General features: G+C 39.9%; 1 protein-coding gene across 1 annotated transcript in view; it reads right to left on the reverse strand.

Moving 5' to 3' along the window:
* Positions 1 to 4,309: 4,309 nt before the first annotated feature.
* The window catches only part of LOC106591173 (actin-binding protein WASF3), a 146,248-nt gene continuing 141,667 nt past the window's right edge, over positions 4,310 to 8,890 (reverse strand). The window contains exon 10 of the mRNA XM_082965294.1: positions 4,310 to 8,890. This exon is cut by the window's right edge and continues 1,160 nt beyond it. The gene's annotated coding sequence lies outside the window, so the exon portion shown is untranslated.

Below are 8,890 nucleotides of genomic sequence, written 5' to 3' on the forward strand. Positions count from 1 at the left end.
AACAGCTTGGAAAATTCCAGAAAATAATGTCTGGCCATTATTATGTCATGGTTTTAGAAGCTTCTGATAGGCTAATTGACATAATTTGAGTTAATTGGAGGTGTACCTGTGGATGTATTTCAAGGGCTACCTTCAAACTCAGTGCATCTTTGCTTGACATCATGGGGAAATCAAAAGAAATCAGCCAAAACCTCAGAAAAAAAACTGTAGACCTCCACAAGTCTGGTTCATCCTTGGGAGCAATTTCCAAATGCCTGAAGGTACCAAGTTCATCTGTACAAACAATAGTACGCAAGTATAAACACCATGGGACCATGCAGCCGTCAAACCGTTCAGGAAAGAGACACGTTCTGTCTCCTAGAGATGAACGTACTTTGGTGTGAAAAGTGCAAATCAATCCCAGAACAACAGCAAAAGACCTTCTGAAGATGCTGGAGGAAACGGGAACAAAAGTGTCGTGTCTTTGGGTGTACCATTAAACTGAAGATATGTTTATCAATTAGCTCCCTGTAATTATTATCACGCGATTAAACTGATTTATCGTTTAATTGTAATTAACTAGGAGATCGGGGCACCAAGGAGAATATTCAGATTACAAAGCTATAATTTTCCTAATATAACTTTCCTGTACTATAATATTATATTCTATTATAGTATAGGCCGATTATCTTCTGGTTTAAATGGTGTATTTTACCTTTAGTCCAGTCTCATTCCAAACGTCGTAAATTGTTGTATCTGCCCGAACCCAGTCTTTACTAAAATCATCCATACATCAATTGTCTTAAAATAATTTATTTACTACACTAAGTAATTAACAGAAAACATACAAACAGTAATTATCGTCACAAAGGATTGGTAGAGGAATGTGCCCTTGTGGGCTAAACAGGCAGGTCGGCCTGTTGAACAATGGGTCATAAACGGTCAGCTGAGAAGTTACACAGAGTTCATTAATATTAACAATTGACAATTGAAGGCTCACTCATTCGGGAACAATTGCAATCAATATATATTTACGCTCAGTGTGTCATCGTTCTTTGTTGGAGAGTTCGGTTCTGTTGGGAAGTTTTCTCCGCGTTCTCTCTCTCTCTCTCTCTCTCTCTCGGTTAGAATGGATCTTTCAGAGCGACATTCATTAATGTCGTCATAGAATGGTTGTTTCGTTGGTCTTCGCGTTCAATGATATAATTTACTTAGCTGCAGACTAATAATTAATATCAAAGACTTATTCTTATTCTGTCGGTATCAATAGTCTAAAAGTTAACCACGTGGTATAGTTCACTTTCAGTAGAGTACTTGGATGGTCAAACCTATGGGCCAACCCGCAATGGAGTGGAGGCCTGGTCTGGGGAAATGTAAATCAAGGGGTGTTTTATAGTGCCCATCGAACAGGCTTGTCAAATGACGCCTGGTCCTGTATGGGTCCCTGGGGGCGTGCCCATGACTGAGCTAGACTTGGTTACAGAAATACAATTATATCACATTACATCAGTACATAGCATCTCAATGTCTTACAAAAGCTTTATCCTTATTAATACATTCTATACAACCATTATGATGCTATTATATAAACAGTTTTATGGTAATATGGCTATATTGTCTCTTCTGAGTATCACAAAATTGTACCAAGCGGATCAGTTCGTAGCTGGATTCTTCACCAATCTTCCATACCTTCTCCAGAACACAAAATGTCGCTTGGCTCTCCAATTCTATGAGTTGGAAGAATTTCCTGTGTCTCTCTATGGGCCATGTGGCCAGAGACTCTCCTGGAATTTTAGAGTTTTTACAACCCTTTACACACAGGGTGGATTGGGGGGAAGGTAGGTTGGGTGGTGGTGCAAAAGGGAGGCGGTCAACTGTCCTCCCTGTACCAAAAGAGGCCAACGTCATGACAAAAGTATCTATATCCACAGTAAAACGAGTCCTATATCGACATAACCTGAAAGGCCGCTCAGCAAGGAAGAAGCCACTGCTCCAAAACCGCCATAAAAAAGCCAGACTGCGGTTTGCAACTGCACATGGGGACAAAGATCGTACTTTTTGGAGAAATGTCCTCTGGTCTGATGAAACAAAAATAGAACTGTTTGGCCATCATGACCATCGTTATGTTTGGAGGAAAAAGGGGGAGGCTTGCAAGCCGAAGAACACCATCCCAACCGTGAAGCATGGGGGTGGGAGCATCATGTTGTGGGGGTGCTTTGCTGCAGGAGGGACTGGTGAACTATACAAAATAAATGGCATCATGAGGGAGGAAAATTAGGTGGATATATTGAAGCAACATCTCAAGACATCAGTTAGGAAGTTAAAGCTTGGTCGCAAATTGGTCTTCCAAATGGACAATGACCCCAAGCATGCTTCCAAAGTTGTGGCAAAATGGCTTAAGGACAACAAAGTCAAGGTATTGGAGTGGCCATCACAAAGCCTTGACCTCAATCCTATAGAACATTTACGGGCAGAACTGAAAAAGTGTGTGGGAGCAAGGAGGCCTACAAACCTGACTCAGTTACACCAGCTCTGTCAGGAGGAATGGGCTAGGAATGGGCTTCCCACTTATGTGGGAAGCTTGTGGAAGGCTACCCGAAAAGTTTGACCCAAGTTAAACAATTTAAAGGCAATGCTAACAAATACTAATTGAGTGTATGTAAACTTCTGACCCACTGGAAATGTGATGAAAGAAATAAAAGCTGAAATAAATAATTCTCTCTACTATTATTCGGACATTTCACATTCTTAAAATAAAGTGTTGATCCTAACTGACCTAAGACAGGGAATATTTACTTGGATAGATGTCAGGAATTGTGAAAAACTGAGTTTACATGTATTTGGCTAAGGTGTATGTAAACTTCTGACTTCAACTGTACTTCACTCATTCTGAAGAAGAAGCAGAGAAATGCTTTATTGACTGACATACACTACATACACTACTGAGTTGGTAGAGCATGTAGCTCTGTTGGTAGAGCATGGTGTTTGCAATGCCAGGGTTGTGGGTTCGATTCCCACGGGGGGGCCAGCACAGAAAAAAATGTGTGAAATCTATGCGTTCACTACTGTAAGTCGCTCTGGATAAGAGCGTCTGCTAAATGACTAAAATGTAAATGTAACTATCGAACTGCAGAGTTGCAAAGAAAAAGCCATATCTCAGACTGGCCAATAGCAAGAAAAGATTAAGATGGGCAAAACAACAGACACTGGACAGAGGAACTCTGCCTAGAAGGCCAGCATCTCGGAGTCGCCTCTTCACTGTTGATGTTAAGACTGGTGTTTTGCGGGTACTATTTAATGAAGCTGCCAGTTGAGGACTTGTGAGGCGTCTGTTTCTCAAACTAGACACTCTAATGTACTTGTCCTCCTGCTCAGTTGTGCACCAGGGCCTCCCACTCCTCTTTCTATTCTGGTTAGAGTCAGTTTGTGCTGTTCTGTGAAGGGTGTAGTACACAGCGTTGTACGAGATCTTCAGAGTCTTGGCAATTTCTCACATGGAATAGCCTTCATTTCTCAGAACAAGAATAGACTGATGACTTTCAGAAGAAAGTTCTTTGTTTCTGGCCATTTGAGCCTGTAATCGAACCCACAAATGCTGATGCTCCAGATACTTAACTAGTCTAAAGAAGGCCAGTTTTATTGCTTCTTTAATCAAAACAACAGTTTTCAGCTCTGTTAACATATTTGCAAAAGGGTTTTCTAATGATCAATTAGCCTTTAAAAATTATAAACTTTGATTAGCTAACACAACGTGCCATTGGAACACAGGAGGGATGGTTGCTGATAATGGGCCGCCTATGTAGATATTCCATAAAAAAATCAGCCGTTTCCAGCTACAACAGTCGTTTACAACATTAACAATGTCTACACTGTATTTCTGATCAGTTTGATGTTATTTTAATGGACAAAAAAATTGCTTTTCTTTCAAAAACAAGGACATTTCTAAGTGATCCCAAACCTTTGAACGGTGGTGTATTTGGGAACTCCTGTTGACTGTTGGAAAAGCATTCCAGGTGAAGCTGGTTGAGATAATGCCAAGAGTGTGTAATGCTGTCATCAAGGCAAAGTGTGGCTATTTCAAGAATCTTGTGTAACACTTTTTTGGTTACTACATGATTTCATATGTGTTATTTCATAGTTTTGATGTCTCCACTATTATTCTACAATGTAGAAAATTATATAAAAAAAAAAAAGAAAAACCCTTGAATGAGTAGACGTTCTAAAACTTTTGACCAGTAGTGTATATTGTAGAGATAGGTACATATATTTTTTGGTGTCTGTCAAAATGCATACCCTTCCACCATTTCCCCCCCTCGAATAATTCAATAAGTAGGCTACACAGTCAGTATTTTTATTTGATTATTATTAGCTATTCATACATGCCTACAGTTTATTGCATACAATACAAAGACGGTTCATCTCTTTATCTAGAAACCCAAATTCTTTACAAGCAGATCTGACCAGAATTCTATACAACAGTTTTTATTTAAAACACACATAATGTTACTTATACAAATCACAACGATAGAGATACAGAGTTAAAGTGACATGGTTTGAGTTCAATTGACTTTGGCTACATCTCATATTCTTATATGCTAGTGCACTAAATGGAGAATAGGGTATTATTTGCGACTGAGCCTTAGAATGTGTATATTTCCCATGTCGGTATCAATAGTTCCGATACATTCTAGTTCAGAATGTAAATGAGAACGTTATTGTCATGGAACGTTTGATGCTGAAATGGATTTAACAGAACTCTGTTCATCTATCCACCTCATTGTCGAACGTTGCTATGGGCACGGCCAAACAACGGAAGTGAAGGATTCGACTTCTGCTTTACTTACCACTGCAACGCGCTGGTGGCAATCTTGCCAGAGTAAATTATTGGAAAGAGACAATTTATAGAGTATAACAGTCAAGTATAAGTGTAATTGAGTACGTGTAATTGTATATGTATTTCATTCAAGTAGGCTAGTTCTGTTGTGATAATACTGTTAGTTGTGTTGTGTCAGAGTTTAGGCCCGGGCCATCCACCCAATAACTATAACGATAACTATAAACTATAGGCTGCACAATTATAAAACGTCGCTGAGCATCCATACTAGAGGAAAGTGTATCGTTTATCGTTCTACAGTCCTACACCTGTCAATCAACTGATCAAACCAATCTACTGCACGCTTCCTATCAATAAGGTGGTAACACAAGACCATTCATGAGGTCTCTAACACACAGAATCTGGTTCAGACCATTCATGAGGTCTCTAACACACAGAATCTGGTTCAGACCATTCCTGAGGTCTCTAACACACAGAATCTGGTTCAGACCATTCATGAGGTCTCTAACACACATAATCTGGTTCAGACCATTCATGAGGTCTCTAACACACAGATACCAGTTCAGACCATTCATGAGGTCTCTAACACACAGAATCTGGTTCAGACCATTCATGAGGTCTCTAACACACAGAATCTGGTTCAGACCATTCATGAGGTCTCTAACACACATAATCTGGTTCAGACCATTCATGAGGTCTCTAACACACAGATACCAGTTCAGACCATTCATGAGGTCTCTAAGACACAGAATCTGGTTCAGACCATTCATGAGGTCTCTAACACACAGAATCTGGTTCAGACCATTCATGAGGTCTCTAACACACAGAATCTGGTTCAGACCATTCATGAGGTCTCTAACACACAGAATCTGGTTCAGACCATTCATGAGGTCTCTAACACACAGAATCTGGTTCAGACCATTCATGAGGTCTCTAACACACAGAATCTGGTTCAGACCATTCATGAGGTCTCTAACACACAGAATCTGGTTCAGACCATTCATGAGGTCTCTAACACACAGAATCTGGTTCAGACCATTCATGAGGTCTCTAACACACAGAATCTGGTTCAGACCATTCATGAAGTCTCTAACACACATCATCTGGTTCTGACCATTCATGAGGTCTCTAACACACAGAATCTGGTTCAGACCATTCATGAGGTCTCTAACACACAGACACTGGTTCAGATCATTCATGAGGTCTCTAACACACAGAATCTGGTTCAGACCATTCATGAGGTCTCTAACACAAAGATACTGGTTCAGATCATTCATGAGGTCTCTAACACACAGAATCTGGTTCAGACCATTCATGAGGTCTCTAACACACAGAATCTGGTTCAGACCATTCATGAGGTCTCTAACACACATAATCTGGTTCAGACCATTCATGAGGTCTCTAACACACAGATACTGGTTCAGACCATTCATGAGGTCTCTAACACACAGATACTGGTTCAGACCATTCATGAGGTCTCTAACACACAGAATCTGGTTCAGACCATTCGGTGCTTTCAGGGTGTGTTCATTGTCATAGTGACAACTGCAAATTATAATATGTGAATCAAGGCCTAATGAAAAGCAATATAGTACCTCAAATTTAAATGTAGCAATTCAACAACAAACACTGTTTAGCCTGCACATATTTTACAGCATGTATTTGCCCTCTTGCTCAAGTGGGTTGCAAGTGATTTTTTGAGGTCTTCTTTTTTACAGTTCTCATCTCTGTATGTCCTCTGAAACTATTTGCAATGTATCAGTGCAACAATATTATCATAACCGGCCAAAAGTGATCACACGATTTCCTCAACTTTCCCCAACATGCGTTTTCTATGCTGTAGGCCTGTTTTACATTCGGCAATTAGCAAGAGCAAGCCTGCTTCTTTCCCATCGAACAGACTATTAGGCCTAGTATAAAAAAGGATCAAACTACATGTGCTATAGCTGTTGTAAGTAAGAAGGTAAATATTAGCTAGATATTAGGCCATAAAATTATTATACCTGATATTATTGTTATCAAGTGAGTACACAATTATTGTCTATATGCTGTAAACTGCAGTGATGTAGGCTAATTAGAATAACCGCTCACACATCCTGTTTTGTTTCATACCGAAATAACTGCATACAGTAGCGTACCAGCCTAGGCCTGAGTATGCAGCCATTTGGATCAGTCTGGGTCTATTCTTGACAGTTTAGAAGGTCCAGAAAGGTACATTATTAGGTCACTCATACGGTGTAGGCCTATTTAGTCAGGATGTAGTCCGCTGGTTAACAGGATAGGACAATACGGGCTCCTCCTTTCCAACTCCCTGCCCGTTCTTAACGCTGTAGCCTATTTCACATCCAGCAAGCAGGCCGCAAGCGTGCATCTCTCCTCCAATAGGATATTAGTAGGCTAAAGAAAATAAGTCGAAATACCTGTCAAATAAGTTTTTGTAGACTGGCTTTTCCTTGGACTCCACAATATTTAAAAGGAATAGCCGTGGCAGCGGAGAGGATAAGTGCGTAATTGCTCATCAGAGCAATGAAGACAGACAGACAGGCTGGGGATGTACTGTGACCTACAGCCTAAGTTAGAAGCTTATGCATATCAGACCATAATTCATGAGCTCAATGTTAGGCATAATACTGCAGTCAATTTATCCAGTCAATTTACACAGTGAAAGAAAAAGTGCTTTTCAGATAGTGAAATCATAGTTAGCGCTCCCGATTCTGCGCTGAGTGCGGTCCCTCCAAGTCCGTGGGTACATTGTTTTTTAGGGACAAGAAATGTACCCTACCTAGGCTACAACAACACAATGCAATGAAGTATGTTATTATTGTTTTCAAGTGCGTAGAAAACTCTAGTCTGGGCCATAAACTGCAGTGAATACCCTATGTCATTTGAATAACCGCTCAAAAGCCTGGCTTTTAAAATACATATTAATTTGGAAATAAATGAAACTAACATGCCTGACTGGACAACCATTTGGATCTGTTATGTTTTTGTTATGAGCAGTTCAGCCTACAAGGTCCAGGCACATCAGCAGGACAATAACACACGGTGTATTTTGTCATGATTTCTCCGCTAACAGAAACATGCTAATGCAGGAGTTCCTAGTGGCGCGCATATGAATTATGATAATGCGCAAGCGCGGAGAAACATGTATCCATAGTTTCCGCGTTTGGCGTCATATTTTAAAAGCGTTCGAAAATGAGGTGGATAACTCCCTATACAAACATTTAGATAATCAATTTCACATTCACAGCTGTTCTTCTACTGTACACTGAAGTTTCTCTTAGATACAGATCTAGGATCAGCTTACCCATCCTCCAATCGTAACCTTAACTATTAGCGGGAAAACTTAACTTAACTTAACTAGCGGGAAAACCACAAAACTGCTCTTAGATCATTGTCTAGGATTCAACTTCATCCCCAAGTCGAGCTGTATGTATACTTAGTTTAGATGTGCTATTTAATGGTGCAGTGTCCCTTTTTATTTGCTATCCGTGGCACATTGAAACAACGCAAAAGAAAGTATTTTCAGTGTCTGTCTTTCTCCATGCCTTTCTTCGTTAGTTTAAAACCCATACTTTAAAAAAAATGTTAGGACTATATCCTCTGCAAGTGTGGTCTCAATATCATTTTTCCCTGGGGGCCATATTACTTAAATCGGCTCAGGGGCCACTTTTGGATCATGGGCCTGTAGTTTAAGACCCCTGATCTACAAGCACTGAGCAGATACAGTAAGCATTGTGAATAACGTTAGATGGAGGAACTTAGGCATCTGTGCAGATGTACAAAGCTACTTCATATAGTACACCACAAGCAGAGGCTTCAGTACAGAATAAAACTTGTCTAATATTGTGATTGATGACTACATTTCCCACAATTCATCTTGCGCTGAAAACTTGCCCTTGAAAATAAGTCAACCCACTACATCATACTCAAATCTCACTGACCCTCATACAGAGTAGCTGTTGCTTATGTAAAACTATGTCGTGTTTCATTTGATATGTTTATATTTATATATATATATAGTGTTTTTTATTATTCTCTTAAGACATACATTTTAAAACTTGAGGTGGTGAAACT

The sequence above is a fragment of the Salmo salar genome, chromosome 18 (assembly GCF_965601325.2).
Source record: "Salmo salar chromosome 18, fSalSal1, whole genome shotgun sequence".
In the NCBI taxonomy this organism is placed as follows: domain Eukaryota; kingdom Metazoa; phylum Chordata; class Actinopteri; order Salmoniformes; family Salmonidae; genus Salmo; species Salmo salar.